This window comes from Bos taurus, chromosome 8 (assembly GCF_002263795.3).
Source record: "Bos taurus isolate L1 Dominette 01449 registration number 42190680 breed Hereford chromosome 8, ARS-UCD2.0, whole genome shotgun sequence".
In the NCBI taxonomy this organism is placed as follows: domain Eukaryota; kingdom Metazoa; phylum Chordata; class Mammalia; order Artiodactyla; family Bovidae; genus Bos; species Bos taurus.
This window is the reverse complement of record NC_037335.1, coordinates 90,736,771-90,758,464: the sequence shown is the minus strand read 5'-3', so window position 1 is coordinate 90,758,464 and position 21,694 is coordinate 90,736,771. Positions and strand designations below refer to the sequence as shown.

General features: G+C 42.5%; 1 protein-coding gene across 6 annotated transcripts in view; it reads right to left on the bottom strand.

Annotated features, from left to right (window-relative positions):
- The window catches only part of PLPPR1 (phospholipid phosphatase related 1), a 601,803-nt gene that overhangs the window by 286,400 nt on the left and 293,709 nt on the right, over positions 1-21,694 (bottom strand). Inside the window, exon 1 of one of the 6 annotated variants that reach the window (XM_059889073.1) lies at positions 20,023-20,356. The exons of 3 other annotated variants lie outside the window; for them this stretch is intronic. The gene's annotated coding sequence lies outside the window, so the exon portion shown is untranslated. Of the gene's footprint in view, positions 1-20,022; positions 20,357-21,694 lie in introns of those variants that run through there. 2 more of the 6 variants (XM_059889069.1, NM_001192403.1) reach the window with 2 other exon arrangements.

Below are 21,694 nucleotides of genomic sequence, written 5' to 3'. Positions count from 1 at the left end.
CTCTCTTCATTCTGAGGTCCTCCTCTACCCCACTCCACCAAACTTCAAAGTATTCTCACAGCACCCTCCATCTCTGACATTACCCCTTCACATTCCTCTTCTCTTGAACCTTCCAGAAAACCAGCACCTACTGAATTGGAATATCTTCCTCACATATCAGGATATCAAAAATGAGACCCAAGTCTTACTTGGAGAGTTCAAATACATGTAGTTTTCATTGCTTTTCTGTCTTAAAAATTCATGACTTGACTGTGTTTAAAATACAACCTGATCTGTGACTTTCTTCCACCTTTCTTCCACCTTGCAGAGTAGACATAAATCTCTCAGTATATAAGTCTTTTGCCAAAAAAGACATTGAAAAGGATTCAAATCAACTTGGAAATCATGAAATTTCTGGAATTTCCTGAAATCTTTCTTTTTTTTGCTTTGTTATACATTTTAATCAAAGTATGCAAAATTTCCAATAAATAGAAGCAGTATTACAACTAGTAGTAGTCATAGTAACAGTAGTTGTTAGTAGTAGTAGTAGCTGCAGTAGTGTAGTAGTAATAACAGTGGTGGTGGTGGCGGCAGTAGTTATAGTAGTAGTAATATTAGTAATAATTACTATAATGCTGTTGTAATAGTTACTATAGTATTTATTGTAGTAGTTACTATATTTGTTATGGTAGTAGTTACTTTTAATATTTATTGTAGTAATTACTATATTTATTCTGAGTTTATCATGAATTTACCAAGTTACCAATTTATTGCAAATACTTAAAATTACTGTCCAAGACATGTGTATGACTTTTGCTTTATAAACAATATAGTTGAGGTTCATAGAGGTTAAATGAACTATGCAAGATCATACAGTGAGCAATGGAGGGAGGACTCAGCCCTGGTCTCTCTGGCTTTCTGTTCCAGATGAATATTGCTTACATTTGGAGGACTTATCTGATTCTGTTTTAATAATGTCATTTTCTTTCAAGGTAACTGTGTTTTCATAGCTGTAAAACAGTTGATTTCCATTTCAGATCAGTCGCTCAGTCATGTCCGACTCTGCGACCCCATGAATTGCAGCACGCCAGGCCTCCCTGTCCATCACCAACTCCCGGAGTTCACTCAGACTCATGTCCATCGAGTCAGTGATGCCATCCAGCCATCTCATCCTCTGCCGTCCCCTTCTCCTCCTGCCCCCAATCCCTCCCAGCATCAGAGTCTTTTCCAATGAGTCAACTCTTCGCATGAGGTGGCCAAAGTACTGGAGTTTCAGCTTTAGCATCATTCCTTCCAAAGAAATCCCAGGGCTGATCTCCTTTAGAATGGACTGGTTGGATCTCCTTGCAGTCCAAGGGACTCTCAAGAGTCTTCTCCAACACCACAGTTCAAAAGCATCAATTCTTCGGCGCTCAGCCTTCTTCACAGTCCAGCTCTCACATCCATACATGACCACTGGAAAAACCATAGCCTTGACTAGATGAACCTTTGTTGGCAAAGTAATGTCTCTGCTTTTGTTTTTGTTTTAATTTTTAAACTTTACACTATTGTATTGGTTTTATTTTATTTATTTATTTATTTTTTTATTGTATTGGTTTTAAGAAGCTCTTACTTTGGTTGTTTGGGTGTGATAAACTCAAAGGCAAACTGATCTCACTATCTTGTTTCTTAAAATAATCAAGACTTTTATGAGAAGCATAACTTTTTAACATATATACATGTGTGCTATGCTAAGTCTCTTCAGTCCTGTCTGACTCTTTGTGACCCTATGGACTATAGCCTGCCAGGTTCCTCTGTCTATGGGATTCTCCAGGCAAGAATACCGGAGTGGGCTGCCATTTCCTTCCCCAGGGGATATTCCAAAGCCAGGTATCAAACCATGTCTCTTATATCTTAATCAAGACTCTTATTAGAAGCATCACTTTGTAATATATATACATAAATATGTACATATATACATATGGTTATTTTTTAATACAAAAATTGAGGTTTATATTAATAATAACCCATTACTTGAGAAAAAGTACACCATGGTCATTAAGATTTCCCACTTTGGAGCCAACCCACTAGAGTTTAAATCTTAGGTGTATCACTAAGTGTTTATGTGTCTTAGAAGTCCTTTAGCCTCTCTCTGTTTTATTTTCTCAACTGTAAATGGATACCATGACATTTGAATGAAATAACACGTGCAACCCAGAACAGTAACTTGCATATGGTAAACAATATATATGTTTTAGCTAATATTAATAATTTTTTTCTTCCACTTGCAAAAGGATAAAGGATATCACTCCAGGCGAATAAACATAAAACCACATTTTTCAAAGAGTCAAAATGGCATATTCCAATATGTTTAGTGTTTCATAATTTATTCAAGGCCCCACTGATAAGTATTCAGATGTGTTTCCATATTTTATCTACTAAATGCTATATTTTTGCACATACATAGCCTTAAAAATGCATGCCCTTGTCTCCTTAGGATATCTTCTCCAAAGTCAGTGACAAGGAGTGTGCATTTTCAGTCTTGAGAATATTTACCAATTAAGTTCTAAAACTGTTATAGTCATTCACACAACCATTAGCAGTATACAAAGTGTTTTCACACACACACACACACACATATACATACATACATACACTTGGTACCACTGAATAAAAACAATATTTAAAAATTTTATCAGTCTGATGGCTTCAAAATTGTATCTTGTCTTGATTTTTACTTGCTTTTCCTCATCAACTAGTGAAACTGAACTTCCCTTGATATAGTTATTGGCCATTTGAATTGTGTCTTTTAGGATTTTCTTCTTTGTACCCTTTGCTCGTTTTACTATCGTCTATTTCTTATCATTTTGCCGTGCTCTTTATCTGTATGCTTATCATCCACTGTATGCCATATGTACTACTAGGATTTTCCTGTCTTTCAAGGTATTATCATCCAAGTACTAAAGAAAAGTGACTCTTTAGACAGTGGTTCTGAATCAAAATCTTTCCTGGCCTCTGAGGATTTGTGGCTCCTGAAGTACGAGCATTCAATGCAAGTGCATTAAGAGATATGCATACTTCCTATTATAAAATCAATGCTTCTAAGAACCTCCCTGAAGTGAGATAGCACCACATCATCTTCATTCTTTAAGAAGTATAAACCTTTTTCTGAAAAGGGATACCTGGTTCATTCCTTGTCTCATCATGAGCCCAATTACTCCAGGACAGCCTTGCATCCCAAAGCACTGTGCTCTCCAATGCTTTATAGGAATATAGCAGACTCAGTAAGGAGTGTGTACCCCAAAGGTTCTAGGATCCCTGTAGTTTTCCATTAGCTTAGGGTAGGCCTGGTGTGTCTTACCTCAGACACTCACTAGATCAAGGACCATGCTATCTCATGTCTACTTACTTTGTCTTTTCAATGAAATGGTAAGCTGTCATTTTTCACTTTGCTTTTCAGGAGCCCTGATGTTTTCTTGGACACAGAACAAGGCTATTTGGCACTTCTCCCTCTGAGTAATGATCTATTTCTGGACCTGTTTCTCTGGCCCATTTCTCCCGACACAGTTGTCGAGAAACAGAAAAAGAACGAGCGAAACTGGGCCAAATGGCTTCCCGAGCAAGAAAATGGCAAAGAAGATGAAGGGGCAGCTGATTCACTCAGTCAGTCAACAGATATTAACTAAGTCTCCTCCATGGAACAGCCTGGGTGCCCACCTACCAAGACTCACCTAAGCTTCAGGAAAGATTCACTTCCTAAAGATCTTAGTAACATCTAGTCAAAATCAGGAGCCTTAGAAAAAGAAACACACAGGAGTCATTAAAAGTAGTGAGAAGAAAAACAAGTGGCAGGGCTGCTCCAAAATAGTACAATCTTCAAGACAAACCACAGTGCAAATGTATTTGGAGACAGAATTAGCATACAGCATGACCAAGGTAAAGCATTCACCTGCAATGCAGGAGACACGGGTTTGATTCCTGGGTCTGGTAGACCCCACTGGAGTAGGAAGTGGCAACCCACTCCAGTATTCTTGCCTGGAAATCCCAAGGACAGAGGAACCTGGCAGGATACAGCCCATGGGGTTGCAAAGAGTCAGACACGACTGGGAGCAGGCACATGCATGACCATTATAAACATATATTTTTTTAAAAGCACAAGTGCTAGACATGGAATTGTGAGGAAATCCCATGATTCAGACTTGAGAGCAGCTTCGTGTTGGCTACAATCTACAAGGGCGGTTAAAAAAGAACAGAGAGTGAAACTGAAGTTGATACCATCATAGGAGTAAGTGGAGACTGATAAGCTTGACGAAGGATAGGAAAGGTGTGTTCCTGATACAAAGCACAGAATGGACCCCATGGACAGGCAGAGCAGGATGGAAGACAAATATCCACACACTGCCCAAAAGACAACTTGATCAGCCCAGTGCTCAGATACATGCTTAGCCTTCTCTTTGTGATGTCATTTCTCAAAGAAATGGAGGAGTTCATTAAGTGGACTCTGTAATGTATTCTGATCAACAGTGATGCACAGCAAGGGAAACAGCCTCAAAAGAGGAACATGAGAGTTTACCATAACCAAGGAATACTATTTTAAGGATCCCAAAGAAGACAGGAGCAGAATCCCTTAATCTGAAATTCTAGAAATGGTTTAAAGGACTAGGTATACATACGTGAGAGAAGAGGAGTCTCAAGAATAAGGATATGACTCAGAAAACTATAAATGATTTTTCTTGGGAAAGAAAGGTGAGTTATCACCATCTAGAGAGACACCAGGGTGACTACCCAAGTTTTCAAGAAACTCCATTTTGAAGATCATATATGAAAAGGGATGCATATGTAAGATAAACCCATTAAAATAAAATAATTACAAGGATTTGTAAGAAAGTAACAGCAAGGATAAACTAAGGGAACTAAGGGTTAAAAAATTAGGGAAGAAAATGGGGGTGGGGTATTGGCTTTGGTAAGAATAAGAGAGGGCTTCCCAGGTGGCGCAGTGGTAAAGAATTTGCCTACCAATGCAGGAGATCAATGCAGGAGACACAGGTTTGATCCCTGGGTTGGGAAGATCCCCTGGAGGAGTAAATGACAACCCATTCCAGCATTCTTGCCTGAAAAAATTCCATGGACAGGGGAGCCTGGTTGGCTACAGTCCATGGGTTCGCAAAGAGTAGGGCACGACTGAGCAACTGAGCACACAAGAATAAGAGAGTTGAGAAATGTGGGCGGATAATAGAAAAGACAAAAAATGGAACTCAGTTCTGCTGCTGCCCTGGGTGGGGGTAGGCACTTCAAAGTTGTCTGGGGGAGGACTGGGAGTCATATGTTAGGAATCAGCAGCATGGGGTTGTATAACACAGGCAAGGAAGTAGATAGAAGGAAATGTGTGAAAAGCAGCAGAGAAAAGGGGCAGAGGACCAGGAAAAGGTCAAAGGAGGAACTTTCCTGGGTGAAGTCCATATGGAGCAACTGATTAGGTGAAGTCTGTGTAACAGGGCGTCAATGCTGTGCATTTATAAACACCAACATGCTTAAGAATGTATATGTTGGTATTGTAGGAGTAAACCAGCATTGCAAGAGCTGTAATTCTTCATTCATTTTTAACTTGTCAGAATCTGATGGGTGCTGCTGCTATTTGTCCAAGAATATGGATGAGAAGGCAATTGACATTTATTGAGGATGAACAATATGCCAGAAGATTTACAGACAGCTCAGATACTCCTTATGGTAATCAAATGAAGTAGGTATTATTAGCCCATTTTTAGATGAGGAAATTGAAGGTCCAGGAGGTTAAATATTTTGCCCATTTCAAAGTCAGAAAAGCAGAACTGAAAATCATCTGCTGGACCCCAGATTCCATGCTCCACTCATTACTATACTATGTCTCTGGGGCGGTACAAGGATACCATACTTTTTAAGAATCAAGTGGCACAATCACTTACCACATACACGGCTTTGGGGCAAGTTTTTATCTGATCCTATCTTGCTAAAATATGCTTCTTAAGAACATCATTTGGAATTTCTAACCCAGCATATTTTTCAGCTCATCCTTTCTCTTCTAACTAAGTTGCTCCATTAGACAATAGCTTCCAGGTCTCAGCTCAGGGTAATCCTATTCACTCACAACTCTTTTGGTTCACTTATTCACTTACTCTTCTATTCATTCGCCCATTCATCAAATATGTACTGTGTACTCAAACATGTCTACTTACGAAAGAAAAGGACAGTGTTAAGTTTCAGCTGCTGCCAGTCATCAAAACCTCAATCAGCCTGTCCAGGTCTTACCTATTCACCCAACTGAATCTTCCTGGTGATTTTCATCAAAACGATTTTGGTTTCTCTAGCTCCATAAGGCCACACGACCCTTTGTTATTGAACCTGATTCTTTCAAATCACACAGCCTTATCTAGCAAAGCTTCTGCTTCACATCTTAGGTTCATGTGAAATAGCCAATCCCTTCTGGATCAGCTCAGACCCACTTTTCCCTTATCCTCTCCATTTTTCTTTTCTGCAAGTAGCCTCTCCCTCTAGTCATCTCCTTTTTTAAAATCAAGGATGAGAACCTTTTCAACTCCTCTGGATAATCTCAGACACACTGCATTTTAAAATGGGGACATAGTAAACATAAAGCTTAATAGTTTTACGGAAGCAATTTGGGGCTAAACTAGGTGAAGTGATTCCCTGTATGAATGCCAAATGTGTACTCTGTTTACAATAAAACACTTCTGAGTCATACCAAAGAGAAACACATCTGATCTTAGGATGATTTATATCCTCAGCCAGCACATGTATTTCCATCTGATTCATACTACCTGCTTTGATTTTCAATTGCCAAATGAATAGGAAAAATTGAGCCCTGCATCCTGGGAAGAGTTACTTCATTTCCCTTCATTACCAATAAAATCATGGCTGATGGAGCTGAATTAGAAATAATGCATTCATAAATGAACACTTTTTACAAAATTTTTGAGTTTACCTTCTCATAAATTATCCCAAAACAATTCTTCATGAGTTAATGTTTGTCCTTATTTAAAGCAATTAAATCTAGAGAGATTAAGAAAACTCAGGTTACATAGCAAGTAAAGTCATGTAGTCAAGGCTAAAAACTCAGACCTTTTAATTGAAATCTCATACTTTCTGCCACATGCCACCATTTCCAAATGATTTTTGCCTCGCAGGCGCTGGGGGTGGGATGGGCTGCGAAGCTGAATGGGGAAGGGAGTGGGAGTCATGCAGTGAAGACAGCAGCAAGGGCTGTCTCCAATGGGAAAGATGGTAGACAACTGAAATGGAAAGGCAGCTCTGGAGAAGAGGAGTCACAGCCTGATAAACCATCAGAGGAGAAAGTATCCCGGGTGAAGTCCATGCAGAAGAACCGTTAAGGTGAAATTCATGTCTCATCTAAAATAATGGAATGATTATTCTTTTTAACTCACATTTTAACAATATTTAAATAACTCTGATTTATAAAATATTACCTGGGAAATTATAATTTTATAAAACTCTTTTTGGTCAAAAGTTTAATCACTGAAGTTACAACCATTTCCTAAACTCAAATCAAAAAATTATTCAGTCATTAATTCATTTTGGCTGCCTGGGTCTTCATTGTGGCATGTGGGATCTAATTCCCTGACCAGAGATCAAACTTAGGTTCCCTGCACCCAGGACTGCAGAGTCTTAGCCACTGGATGACCAGGGAAGTTCCAAGATAGAATTCTTTCGAAGGAAAAGAAAAGTTCTCATTTCTTCCTGTGGTTCTGGATGTTCAGAAACAACTTTACTTGAAAGTTGAATCTACCTTAAAGGTAACTTACCATTATTTTTAGGAGAATTCCATGGACAGAGGAGCCTGGTGGACTACAGTCCATAGGGTCACAAAGAGTCAGACACAACTGAAGTGACTTAGCACAAACACACACACAGAGTGGATCTAACACCAGGGAAACGAAAATAAGGAAAACTTTTGTTTTTCAGTTGCTAAGTCATGTCCGACTCTGCGACCTCATGAACTACAGCATACCAGGCTTCCCTGTCCTTCACTATCACCTGGAGTTTGCTCAAACTCATGTCCACTGAGTCAATGATGCCATCCAACCATCTCATCCTCTGTCATCCCCTTCTTCTCCTGCCCTCAATCTTTCCCAGCATCAGGATCTTTTCCAATGAGTCAACTCTTCATACCAGGTAGACAAAGTATTGGGACTTCATTAGTCCTTCCAATGAATAATCAGAGTTGATTTCCTTCAGGATTGACTGGTTTAATCTCCTTGCTATCCAAGGGACTCTCAGGAATCTTCTCCAGCACCACAGTTCGAAAGCATCAATTCTTTGGCACTCAGAAAAACTTGGTGAGTAGATATTTTTTGTTGTTGTTATTGAAGGATGTGATAGGCCAGAAAAAATGCCTAGACAGAAAGTAATTGGGGTGGCCCAAAATGCTTTGTGGGAGAACAATAGGAAACATAAGCCCTGGTCTCATGAATTGTCCCCTTGAATCCACTAACAACAAAGGATCTTGAATTCAAGGAAAAGGCAGAGGAACCGAGATTTATTGCAAAGGCAAGATCTGAGAGGAAGAGAGGGGAAAGATCCCCTCTTGGTGAAAAACTGGGAAATTTTTTCTGCCAGATGCTCTGTTAGAAAAGGTACCAGTGATGTGATAAATTCTGATTTATTCTCCAGTGACTCCATCCTTCTTGTAACACTAGGCAGTCGGTTCACCCAGTTCTGAATGTTTAGATTTCTCCTCTTTTCAGTTTTTTTCCTATAAATTCTATTTTCTCCATGTATAAAGGTATAGACTTTAGGTTTTTATCACTGGCCTCAAGACTGACTTGTGCTGATGACTCATACAGAAAAACATCCTGTAAGAGTGACTGCAGCCCATTCTCTTTTACAGAGTTAAACTTTCCAAGGATGTTACATTTCCTTTCGATTAGTTTTGGTGAGTTTCTTCTATATAGTTGATATTTAAGTGAGTGAAAACTTCTGCTCAAAGCAAAAGAATTATAAAAAAAAAAAAAATCCAACAATGGTTCTCGAAAGAAATCCACCGAGATCAAGACCTGGGTTGGAGTGTTCAGGCAAGGCTGTCACACCATTTACAGCTTCTCCAGGAGAACTCCAAGACAAATTTGGGGCAATCCTGTCCTTCATGGAGCTGCCTCTGGCTTCTGTACCCCAGACCACACAAATGAAACAAACCACGGAGAATACTTATCAGCACTGCACCCAGAACCAAATCCACTAGTCAGAAGTAACTTCACATTTAAAGATCCCAAGATAACAAGACTTCCTACACAAATGTACATTTGTTCAATAGTGGGTCACATATAGAGGTAAGAAGGTGCACATGCTAAATGTTTGCAGTTTTCCAAACTCATTTTCCTGAAAGTATATGATGTGTGGTCCAGCTTGCTCATTTTGTTGGAGCATTACACAAATGACCTTCTATGTAAAATAAAGCTGGATTTCTTGGGCATCATTTAATTTCATCTTCTTCCACATGAGCTCTACCCCTTAGCCTGGCCATCTGGCCCCATGCAGCTAAAGGGAGGCAGAATTTGGTTCAATCTGTTTAATATTTCAAGTTGTCTGCAGTGAAATGATATCTTTCCTGCAGAAGTAATCTCAATGGCATGTGCTCCCCATGTCTGAAAGTCAGCAATAGAAACTGTGATGCCTTGACCTTATTCAGAGCAATCTTCTGCGACCACCCCCAGACTTGGGCCTCACTTTGCACTAACATTCCCAGATTTGCCATTTGTGGCAAATAGCATACATGTGGGTTTCTGGGACCATCTCACATTTTTAGATGTTATTATCACTCTCCTGCCTTTTGGACTGGGTGATTTCTACTGGTTTCTTAGATCCACTCTCAAGATGCTAATTATTCTTTATATTTTAATTCATTTATTCAATAAATTTCAATTAAACTTATAGAGTGTCACAGGCACTCCTGGGGATATAAAAACAGACAAAACATAGAGTATCCCTCATCTTGTAGCACTTATTCTAGTATGAGACAGCTCACTCATGTCTGACTCTTTGTGACCCTGGGGACTGCAGCCTGCCGGGCTCTTCGTCCATGGGATTTTCCAGGCAAGAGTACTGGAGTGGGTTGCCATTTTCTTCTCCAGGGTATCTTCCCGACTCAGGGATTGAACCCGGGTCTCCCGCACTGCACGTGGACACTTTACCCTCTAAGCCACCAGGGAAGCAATGCAGATAAACAAGTAAACACATACAAAAAGCAAGGTGGTGATCAATACTATCAAAGAGATATAAAGCAGAACAAAGAATTAGAGATGAATGGGCTGGGTATTCTAGACAAATCGACCAGGAAAGGCTTATTTGATGACATATGAGCAGGTGGACGAAGTAGAGAGAAAGCCTGCAAAGCAAGCATTCCAGACTTGAGCTAACAGCAAGTGCAAAGATCCTGAGATGAAAGTATGTTTAGGTGTTTGATGGGCATTAAGGTTACGTTCTCTGCCTCCGCTCTCAGGATCCTGGCCAACCACAGCTCAGATCCGATCAGCTTCTATCCTGAGTACATCTATTATGGTCACCAACATGGGGAAGGAATGGAGCCCTGGTGCTGAAAAGTAAAGGCTGGACAGCTTCTCGTCATATGGTGTGAAATGGGAGACCCAAGCACTGAGTGACTAGATTCTTGCCATCCACACCTCAGGTTCTATGAGTCTATGCAGCATTCAAACATGTCTACATCTAGATAATTTACCAGTACAACTAAGGAAAGTGAGACTTAAAACATGTAGTTAAATAATGTAGTCTTCATGTTGGGGAAAGGCATACATTTTCATCAGTCCTCAAGCATTTCCATGAAAGTAGAATAATGCAAAGAGGGCTGACACTTTTTTTTTAAGTAGGGCTTCAGTGTATGGACCAAATCCCTCCACTTTCCCACCTCTTGCTATTCTTCAGAATTCCATGGAAGGTAATATTCTGACAAAGACTTGACAACGTTTAGGGAGTTACTCATATAATGAGTCAGACTTTCAGATCCTTGGTTTAAGTCTTACTTTAAAAAAAAAAGATTAAAATGTTATGTGACAACCCAATAAAGCTTTATATCTAAGTGGTTCTGAAGGCTATGTCAGTTACACATCTTGTATATCATAAATAATGAAAAATAGTAGCTGCAATTTCCTTAGTCCTTATTATGTTCTAAACTATGTTCAAGCAAGCTATTTATTCCTTACAAAATCTCTTTGAGGGCATACTTTTATTATTTCCATCTCACAGATGAGAGAGCTGAGATTTAGAGAGATGAAGGGATTGGCCTTACATCACAACTTTGGTGAACGGCAGAGCTGGGACTAACATTCAGGTCCCTCTGACTTCATAGTCCAAGCTGTTAAGCCACCACGTGACCCTGCCTCCACAGCAGTGAAGGATAACTAAAGAACTCATGCCCCTATCAGGGAAAATCATCAGTTAATAAAAGGAAGAATTCATACCTTGATTAAAGTTGGCAGGTAAAATGCACTTATTTTGGAACTCATTCCTTAAAGTTCAAGATGGCAAGAAGCAAAACTAAAAGTTAAACCTCTGCTAAAATGTGTACAGAAGAACACTCTCTTTAGGTAATGTGGGCACCATCTCAACACGGTCAGATTGCTGCCTAACTTCAAAGTGTTACTAAAATGGGAGACGATCAGGCTGTGGAAGAGGAAAAGATGGAGCTTAGGCAGGGGTTAGGCAGGCAGGCAGGATGTGAGGATGGGGAAGCAGTATCTGCAGCCGCTTGAGGGTGACAATATTTACATAAAGCATGAGTTTCAATTTACTAGAGATTCACTGGTCAAGCTAGTGTTTGTGAAGTGAGTTCCTGCATTCCCTTTTCCAGATGTGAAGGTTGTTTTGCAGTCAGGTCTGATGGCACTTTGGCCACTTGATGCAAAGAGCCAACTCACTAGAAAAAAATGTGATGCTGGGAAAGATTGAAGGCAGGAGGATAAGGGGATGACAGAGGATGAAATGGTTGGATGGCATCACCGACTCAATGGACATGAGTTTGATCAAGCTCCAGGAGATGGTAAAGGACAGAGAAGCCTGGTGTGCTACAGTCCATGGGGTCGCAAAGAGTCGGACATGACTAAGCGACTGAACAACAACTGATGTTGTCAGGTATTAAGCACTAGCTTAATAGGCTACAAACCAGCCTGTCATCCCAGCCTCTCCAGTCATCAGCTGTGGGACCTTGGACGAGTCCCTTAACCTCAGTGGACCTCAGTACTGTCAACTGGAAAAATGGAAAACAATTGAAGTAAACTATCCCTTCCAGAAATTTTGTGAATCAAGGAGAGTTTATAGCTGCTGCCATTCATTAAGTTCAAATGAAGTCCCCTCATTATCTTATCTCTTGCCAGATGGACGGTGAACTCCAGAAAAGCACATAGTATATTTGGTGGCTCCCAGAAGGACCTCAGACAATATTTGCTCATTGACTGTATCTAAAAATTACATATGAGGACAGGTTTCCCAGGTGGTACTAGTGGTAAAGACTCCACCTGCCAATGCAGGACACATAAGAGACATGGATTTGATCCCTTTGTTAGGAAAGATCCCCTGGAGGAAGGCATCAATCCAGTTTTCTTGCCTGAAGAATTCCAGGGACAGATAAGCCTGGTGGGCTATAGTCCACAAGGTTGTAAAGAGTCAGACACAACTGAAGTGACTTAGCACACACAGGTGGCCAACGGACCATAGGACAGGTCAGCTGAGCTCTATTTTAGGATGAAAAGCAGCATTTATCCTAGTCATACAACAGTAATATTTACCAAATGCCTATTAATCTAAAGAAAGTGCTTTCATTTGAAATTGTAACTAAAAGCAAATATAAAAGAATATGTAAAGTATAACTCCACCTTTTTTTTTTAAAGAGTAACATATACAAATGATATTGGACCAAAAATGGAGGAACATACAGTAATCAACTGGCAGTGGTTTTCTGGGGAAGAGGTTGGGGCAGAAATATGACTGGTTTTTACTTTCTACACCATGCTTTTCATCACATTTACATTTTGTATAACACTGCAGTACATATATAACTGGTTTAGTTTTTCGATTCCTAAAATACTCTAATTGTTCCAAAACAACCTGGCCATGAATTGTGTCACATGCTAGGAGTCAGCCCACATAAAACACTAAACCCAGAAGATTCTCTCAAACATAGAGATACTGCCTTACATTTACACTGAGGGAAAAAACCAGAGAGATAATGCTCTTTTCCAGTTAATACAAGTGTGAATGAAAAGGTCTTACTTTTTTTTTTTTTTTTCCAGTTCCTGTGACCCCCGGGAGAGAAGGCTGTGGGCTGATTATTGAGCATTTGAGTGTGTGTTTGCCTGGAAGTGATAGCTAGCATAGACGGGGAGATGGGAATAATGATAAAGCATGCTCTGCTCGTAGAGCTCTGCACGGAACAGTATTACTCTCAACCAGATTTTATTTCTTGTTAATTATATCAGATTCCACTTGATTGGGGATTTCATTGAATTTAAAATGTGGGGGGTGAAGGTCATTGCTCCATGCTACTCATCAGAAACATCGATTAGAAAAGCACCCCAGAAACCCTTGACCATCAGCTGTGCAATACATCGCCCCTCATCGTGACAGATGTGCTCCAGTAATTATGATCACCTTTTCATCAGTCTGTGTCTGTGAGCATTTCTGGAACACTTGATGCTGTAATACCCAAAGAAAAAGCCCTCTCTGGCATAATGGAGGTAAAATAAAATGTGTGCTTTCATGTCATGTAAAAATTTATGATATTCACACAAAGACGGGTATTTATTTCCTATGTGTATGCATCTCTGCTTTCTGTTGTTACTGATGAATGGGGAAAGATAAATGTACCATAGAAGGAGGAAATAACAGCAGGGATGGGAGCTGAGTGCTGATTTCCCATCCAGCAAACCCATATGAACTGCTAAAGCCCTGAACCTCAGGCTTCAGTGAAGACAGGAGGTGATAAGGGGACCTGTCACCCCAAGCCCTGGAGAAGCAGGATGAAGTGGGATGAGTGTCATCTATGAATTCACATCTGGGTTTGAATCCGGCTCTAGCTTAAGAGCTTGGACATGCTAACTCACTTTTCTGAGTCTTGGTTTGCTTAGCTGTCACATGGAGATATGAATACCAATTTTAGCATGCTGTCAAAATTACTGAAATAATATATGTAAAGCCCCTTCTACACTTGAAGGTAGTATAGATGGTACTTAGCAGATATCTCCCTCAAATTTTCTCTCTTTTTCTCCTTTCCATTAATGTTTCTTTTCCTTCCTTTCCTATTTTGGGGACAGAAATGGCCAATTTTTTAGCCTTCTAAGCTTAAATATTCAAAACAGACCAACAGTGCCATAAGCCAAGACTCACCAAGTTGATGAGTAGAACAATTTTCTTTTTCCATTTTGTATCTTCAGAAACCTCAGAAATATAGACATATATAAACTTATAAATGAAGACAATCTCTACATTGTCCCTTGGCTCTGAGATAAATAGACATTCAATAGATAGAGAATCTTTCAACTTTTATTTTTTCCTTTCAGCCTTGCTTTTATGCTGTGAATGTAACCTTTACTAATAAGCAGATCAGCCAGGTCATGAAATGTTTATTAGCAGCTCATTCCACCATGTCAAATGGTGTTTCCTTTGATATTTTTGTGTTTTCCACAGTGAAACTGCATTCTTACACCAATAATGAAGGCCCGGAAGTGGAAAGAACAGAGTTGGAATCAGTGTGAGGTCAGAAAGGTCCTCACATGGGGCACAAATTTTAAAGGGATGTCCAAAAACTCAGTAATGAAAACAAACAATATTTAGTGCAATATTTTTAAAAATTAAATTAATGCAAAAAATATATAATGGGGGGAACAAGTGTATACCTGTGGTGGATTCATGTTGATACATGGCAAAACCAATACAATATTGTAAAGTTAAAAAAATATATATATATATATATATATAATGAACAAGATTGCAAATTTTGAAATAAAGTCAGGAACAAACCCTGCAATTACATGACTGCCTCCCTCAGCTCTCCCTGATCTAGGACCTGGGCAGACGCTGCATCTGAAATCAGGAGGTGGGGGTTCTAGTCCTGGTTCTCACACTACTGAGCTCAGGTGAGTCACTGAAACTCTCCGGTTCTCAATGTCATCTTGTTTCATTTAGGAGTCTGATTAGAAGATTTCCAGTGAACTGCTGAACTTGAAAATTCTATAATTTTCTCTAACATGAAGCTGTATTATTGGGGCATCAGAAATGACTCAAGCCAAGATTCATTCACTGTCACTCATTCAATCCAAAATGAATTAAATCAATCCAATCAATTGCTATGTGACAAGCCCTACATGAGGGGCTGAAAATACAAAGGTGAGGACCTGAGAAATACGTAGGATGGGAAGCCGATTCTAGTGCTAACAGGTCAAGACAACCTTCCCTAACTTCCAAAGGAGTTAGGCAGGGAAACTAAGGGAGAAAATTCCAGCAAGAGAGAACAGCACAGCAAAAGACCTGAAGGTGAAAAAGAAAAATCTCAGTTGGATACCTGTTATAAGTTTAATCTGAGTGAAACATAAATAGGATGGATGAAACAGGAAAACAAAAATCAGTCTTTGATTATGGAACGAAAACAACATTTGGCAGGAGGCGCAGGTTCCATTCCTGAGTTGGGAAGATCCCCTGGAATAGAAAATGGCAACTCACTCCAGTTTCCTTGCCTGGAAAACTCCACGGATGGAGGAGTCTGGCAGGCTACAGTCTATGGGGTTGCAAAGAGCCTGACACAGCTGAACAAAATAAAGCCCAACAAGCACAACACAGAGCTCCAGGCAGTAGTCAGACCTAAGCTCTGGTCACTGCCCTGTTGTCGACTAGCTAGAAGACAGGGCTTCCGTATGCACTGGAGATTCTATTTTAGAACACAGTCCAGACTTTTCTGTAAAGAAAAAAGGCTTTTAATTCCCAAAGAATGATACAAACCTCACATCTGACATGTTTAGTTTACATCCCCCAGTACCAAAGCAGTGCTGTAATTAATACATGTAGTCACTTCCCTGAAAACAATTTCCTAAACAGCTAAGCATCTGTTGTGTGCTGCCTATGAGCCTGAAGAACGTGAGGACCAGCCTAAAGGCAAGCAAACTTTTACTTTCCCCAGACAGGCATGAGGAGGAGGCACCTAGGCAAATGTTATAGGCATACACGCTGACACCTACTCTACCTAGGAGCTAGTCTGCTCCTGCCACATTTATGTTGGCTGATTTAATTCCTCCACTAAGGTAAACAGGATTAGAGCCAGCTAGTTATAAACCAACCAAAATAATTTTTTAAACAAACGCTGTGGCACACAGTCTCTGGAGCCCTGAGAATGAAGTCAAAACTTTACTTTTAACCTGACTGTTGTCACACATAAAACCTACCATTTATTGAGCACTTACAAATACTAACTCATATAATCCCCACAATTCTATGTAATGCGTTAAGATGGTTATCGCCGTCTGAAGTGAAAGAGTAATTTGAGGCACATAGATGTAAACTGTGTGCCCAAAGCAGAGACATCACTTTGCCAACAAACGTCTGTCTAGTCAAAGCTATGGTTTTTCCAGTAGTTACAAACAGATATGAGAGTTGGACCATAAAGAAGGCTGAGCACTGAAGAATTGATGCTTTTGAATTGTGGTGCTGGAGAAGACTCTTGAGAGTCCCTTGGACTGCAAGGAGAGCCAACCAGTCAATCCAAAAGGAAATCAATCCTGAATATTCATTGGAAGGACTGATGCTAGCACTGAAGCTCCAGTACGTTGGCCACTTGATGCAGAGCCAACTCATTGGAAAAGACCCTGATGCTGGGAAAGACTGAAGGCAGAAGGAGAAGGGAATGACAGAACAAAACGGTTGGATAGCATCACCGACTCAATGGACATGAGTTTGAGCAAGCTCCAGGAGATTGTGAAGGACAGGGAAGCCTACAGCCCATGGGGTCACAAAAAGTCAGACACGACTTAGTGACTGAACAACAACAGAGCCAAAATTCAAATAGAACTTGTCTAGCTCCAGAGTCTGTGCTCTTAGTCACTGTGCTACATAAACAAGGTTTGTCTGACCCAGGGGATTGAACCCATATCTCCTGCATCTCCTGTTTTGACAGACAAGTTCTTTACCACCATCACCACCTGGGAAGCCTTTACTCCAAAGCATCAGTTGCTAACTACTGTCACTTAGCTTCTGTTCATCTCTGTATCCACACTCCAGCACCCTATGCTCAAGCCACACAGGACACTCAAACATTTCCTCTGCCAGGATGTCTTTTTCATCCTTCCCTACCTGGTAAAGACTATCCATTTTTTCAAAAATATCTCCAAAACCATCTGGTTAAATTCCATAGAGGAAGAAAAAAAGTCACTTGCATGTCTATACTATTACTACTTAATTTACCCTATAACTGTAACAGTTAATCAGATTGCATCATAGTTAGCTAAATACCTATTTCCCCATCCTTGAAAGCTGGAACTATTTTTTACTTCCATGTGTTTCTCTTCCTCCAGGCTCCTGCACCTAAGTGCTGATGTGTGTTTTCTGAATGTTCAGAAAAGCCAGGAGGAAGGATGGAGTATATGGCATGCATGTTGAGAGCTCACAGGACAGTACAAACCTACCTTACTCTCTAATTACTTCATGTGTGTTAATCTTGTATTGACAACTAGATTATAAATGCTTTAAGGGCAAGAATGATGTTATACATTTTTATATAACCACCAATGCTAAATATGGGATAGGTAGTCAATAAATACTAGAAAATAGAATGTGAATATAATAAAAATGAGTTGAACTTGCAGATGTACAAACAGGAAATATACCATAAAGGAAGAAAATAGAGCTCTAGTATAAAGTAAAATAATAATAATAATCTTAATCTTTTCTTGCCAAGATTTACAATGTAAATGATGTGAATATTGACCATGAAATACAAATGGACATAAGCTGACAATTATATTTAAACCCCTACTATGTCAATTTCAACTTGAAAATATTTCTGGAAAGGTCTTTACTTCACTAGTTGTTTGAAAAAAGAAAAAAAAACTTCAGAATTCTATCTTATTGAATGCTTTTTTAAAATTATAAAAGTGAAGCTGTTTTAATAATACACCTCCCTTTCAATTCCCCTCCCCCCCCCACTTCCTCAAAAAGTTCACCTTTGGCAATATTGACTTTTGAGCCAAGGTGCTCAAATTTCATAAGTGAACTTCCTTAATTAACCTCATGTATATCAGGCTTTCTCCCACTTCAATGAAGTTACAAAATGTTTAAAATTTTAAAAGGTCCCCAAAGCAGCAGAGAGACAGCCTCTGCAACTCATCTTAAAGTGAAGAGAACTCTCTGGCAACCCACAGTCACAGGAACTAGATCTGAGCTTCTGGTGTTTTCTTCTATCAGCATCAGCTTGGCTTCCAGGCTCCTCACCACCCGCCCCCACCCCCTACACACACACACACACACACACACACACACACACACACACACACTTCTGCAAATCCAAGCTCTTTAAGTAGAGATTCCGCCCCACTGCAATATACCAGTCTACCCATCCCTTCTTCCAGGTATGAACAAAATGTCAAAATAGAGAACTGTACATGGCATTTTCTAGACTTACAGAACTAATCTGTGGTTGTGCTCAGGGTTAGCTAAGGAACAGTCAAGTTTTCTATGCTCCAGATGTGACATTCTGGAAATCTCCAGAGTCCCACCGGATGAATAAAAGCCACCAACCACAGGAGAAGAGAAGGGGTATAGGAATTCAGTGAAGACTGCAGGGGTACCTTGCTTCCCACAAGACCTCTTCCTGCCTCAACTGGCTTCTAGTCACTGCTCTCCTAAATAGCCATCATCTGTCCCTCTTGCAAACCCCTTTGTCCCAGTCCTGGACTCCTTGTACGCTGACCAGTCTCGCCTGTTTCCAAGGGCCATTAGATTTGAGGCTCTTCCCAGGTACCAGCAGGCGCTCTGCCCTCTGAGACCCCGCCCCAATGGAAATGGCATTTTAGGGAACCCTTCGCTGGGACCTGTTCCCCGGGACTGAAGGGATTATTCAGAAGGGCTCCTGTCCACCAGCTCGATATAAGGGCTGCAGAGAATCTCTCCCACGAAAGAGGTTAAAAGGGAATATGGTATCCCCACAAAGAAAAATAACCCAGAATCCTCCACATACTCCACATGTGTGGGTCATAAAACCCCCGGGCAAAAATAAAGCCCCAGCTTCCCTCGCCTGCAGCCCCCACCACAGCAGCCCAGCCCGGCTCCCAGTGCCGCCGCCTGGGTGTGCGTGAAGACACTCTCCCCGGGGAGGAGAGATCCTCGCGCCCAGTGCTTCCAGGAGGTGATTACAGCAAGCGTTTTAGTAACTCATCATTCATCCCCGCGCTGACCTGAGCCTCACCCCGGCGCTGGTGGCACTGGTGCTGAATGAGAGAGCCAAACGCTGCCCCTCCAATTCTCCAGGTGACACCGCCCCCCTCTCCCCCACCCCTGCCCAAATACGAGGCGCCAAGGGTGCAGGATGGGGCAGAAGGAAAGGATGACAGGTGCCCACGCCTGAGGGAAAATCAAAGGCAAACGCTTACAGCAGGGGTGAGAAATCCCAACCCCGCCCGGGCGGGAGGACTTGGCACCAGCTACCTGCAGGGCGCCCCCGCCCGCATGCCGGATCCTGTGCAGCCCAGAATGCAGCCAGAAGGGTGCAACGGGACGGAGGGAGCCTCCACGCCCCCTTTGTCTCCACGTTCCCCAAATGACAGGGGACGAAAGTTTATGAGCAGCGACAGTGTCGCTTTCCACTGGGTCAATCTGACACCTCTCAGGAGGCGACCATTTCTGGGATCGCCCTTTCCCCCCTGCACCGCCCCAGAACTGCTTTCATCTGCACCTTGATGCCCGCAAGCTGGGCTTGGGCCACCTGCGCCGCTGTGTCCGGCAGGAACCTGATCTGGCCCCCCGGGCGTCCAGAAGCGGCCCCGCGGCTGAGGGCGCCCAACTCACCTCTCCCGGCAGAGTCTCCTCCGTTGCGCCCTACTGGGCCGTCCGGCTCCGGCTCCGGCTCCCGGGAGCGAGGCGCATTCAGGCAGCTGGAGACACGCTGCTCCCCGGGCTCTGCTGCATTCCGCCTGCGTGGGAGATCCAACCAGCGAGCGCGCGGCACGGGCGTGTACGAGTGTGTGTTTGTGAGAGTGTGTGTGTGAGAGCGCGTGTGCGCGCGCGGGGGGGCGGGGCGGGGGAGCGCGGGATCACCGATCCCCCTCCGCAGCGCCCATCCCACGCTCTGCCTACTCCTCCGCCTCCTCCTTGAGCTGCGGCTTGCACCGGGTCCAGGTTTCAGGATCTCCTGTTTGTTTAATGAAAGGAAGAAGCAAAAGGCTGGCAAGGGAGGGGGGCGGGGGGGAGCGCGCGCGGGGCTGCGCATGCTCAGAGGGGGACCCTGAGCGCTCACTCCCCAGCGCAGGCAGAGCGAGAAGAGCGAGCTGGGGACCGGCGGAGGCGAGCTCGCCTGCGTCTCCGGAGCCGCGGGGCGCTCGGCGGGGTTCCCGGAAGGCGACTGGGAAACCCAACCGCCAAGGTGCACCCTGCGTGGGGACTCCCTGGAGCACGCCGTGCGGGAAGCCGGCGGCGGGATCCCGACCCGCCCTAGGAGACAGCTTCAGCTCAGAGTCCTCGCGACGCCTGGCTCTCCTCTGCATGTATTTTTAGAGCTTGGCCGGGGTTCCCGTGGACCGCTCTGCAGCCTCTGCGTGGCGGAGCTCCGGGTGCGTGTAGTCCAGGGGAACCACGGACAGCAGGTCGAACCTGAACTAAAACGGGATTCCTGACCCATGCATCTTTTTCTCCCTCTCTCCCAACTTTCAACCTGTGAAGGGCAGGAAAAAGGCAACTGCCCACTCGGGTCCCAGAACTGGTTTGCTGGAGGGGAGGGCAGGGGTTGGGGTACACCAAACCCTCTTCCCAGAACAAAGCGGAAGTGGAAGGAAGGTGAGTCTTGGAGGGCTCCAAGCTCAGCCTCCCGTGGTGACAGGGTTAAATGGAGGAGACATTTGCTCTACTGAAGAAGGCCAAAAGAACAATAGAGCCATTGTCCCCTCGCCTCAAATGCCAAAGCGCCAAAGCAGTTCTTCGCAAGTGGGAATTCTGGCTGCTTGGTAAAGTGGAAGAACTGTCAAAGCGAAGAAAGTCCAGTAAGAGAACCTGAGCCCTCGGGCAACGGCGCAGTAACCTGAGGCCAGGGCAAATACTGGCTGAGAGGCTTTCCTGGCTGAGATGCTTTGCGAATAGAGTGGAAACTCTTTCTGGTGAGACAGTTCTATGAGCAAAACAGGACAGTGGTCAGCGATCCTTTCAAGAGCTTCCATTTTCAACCTCCTCCGTGTTTGATCACCTTGTCTTTCCCCCCATTTTCTCTCCTAACAGAAGAAAAGCCATCCCAAGCAGGGAACTCGCTGTAAAGATATTATGACCTCCTTTTTGTTCAGTTTTGGTCCCTCCAGAAAAGACTACCTTTTGGTCACTCCAGTGCTGGAGGGATAGAAGACTGACTTCTCTGTGCAAATCTTTTCCAAGCTTTCATTAAAGATCACCTCTGAGCACTTCCACTATGCAGTGCTGGGCTCGCAGATGCCTTCCTGCTGAACTCTGACCCCTGTCCCATTCATCTTCCCAATAA